We start from the raw sequence: 1,374 nt of genomic DNA on the forward strand, positions 1-1,374 counted from the left end.
TAGAGCAGTGCACAGATGGGGTCTGCCCCACTTTAAAAACACACCATTACACAGTTCCTTGGAGGAAGTGAATAAATAAATAACAATAAATAAATAAATAAACACTTGTTCCATTATTACAATAGGGAATAAGAAAACAGTCCAACTTTAACATAACCCCTTTAAAGAAACGTATAGGCTTGGTTAGATTTTCAACGTCTCCAGTGCTTTTCGGTGGGAAGGGACACTTACATTTTTTTGTTCCTTCACAGCACTTTTTAAACACTCTCATGGGAAAAAGAACAAAAGCTCTCGTAAAGATGCCGCGATAGGGCACGACTTTGGTCAACAGTTTAACTTCCATACTTAAAGGGGTTATGTCCAATCCAAAACCTTTGCCCGATTCCAATAAGGTAAATTCTAGTGTACAGTCCCGTTAAACTGATGTGATGACACAGGCTCTGCATCCCTACTCTCCACCCAATAGTTCAACGCCATGGAACAGGCTCGAGGGGCTGAATGGCCTACTCCTGTTCCTATGTTCCTATGGTTTTTTTTTTATAGTGCCGCCTTGATTGGCCTTGTTTTGTCTTTTTGCCTTTCTTCTTCTGAAGAAAAAAGTGAAAGAGAAAAGAGAAATAAAGATTTGAAAATCTTATTCTTTGTCTTTTTGCACACGCCTCGATCTCTGAGGGGTTGGGGGTGGGGTTGGGGGGGAGATGTGAAACTGCTAATTAGTAGAGGCACTGATTACCAATCTTCTCCGAGTGCTGAGCGACCCCCTGATTACTCTACAGGTCGAGACAGTGAACAGTCAGGCCGTATTGACCGAGAACGTTCTGGGTTCAATTGCTGGTCTGTTCTGAGAGGGAACGGTTGAGACATTAAGGTGGGCCTCACAACCCCCCGCCACCACCTCCCCCCCCCACCCCACTTTCTGGGGAGGGGGAATGATGAGCCTGGGATCCCTCTCCTGGAGCGAATGTCATAGAACCATACAGCACAGAAAGAGGCCATTCGGCCCTTTGAAAGAGCTATCCAATTAGTCCCACTCCCCTGCTCTTTCCCCCATAGCCCTCCAATGTTTTCCTTTTCAAGTATTTATCCACTTTCCTTTTGAAAGTTGCTATTGAATTTGCTTCCACCCCCTTTTCAGGCAGCGTATTCCAGATCGTAATGACTCGCTGCGTAAAAGAAATTCTCCTCATCTCCTCCTCTGGTTCTTTTGGCAATTATCTTAACTCTGTGTCCTTTGGTTACATAGGATTACATAGGATATACGGCACAGAAACAGGCCATTCGGCCCAACCAGTCCATGCCGGCGTTTATGCTCCACTCGAGCCTCCTCCCGTCTTTCCTCATCTAACTCTATCCGCATAACCCTCTATTCCGTTT

This window comes from Somniosus microcephalus, chromosome 2, assembly GCF_052327205.1.
Source record: "Somniosus microcephalus isolate GS21.2 chromosome 2, FLI_Smic_1.0, whole genome shotgun sequence".
Classification (NCBI taxonomy): Eukaryota; Metazoa; Chordata; class Chondrichthyes; order Squaliformes; family Somniosidae; genus Somniosus; species Somniosus microcephalus.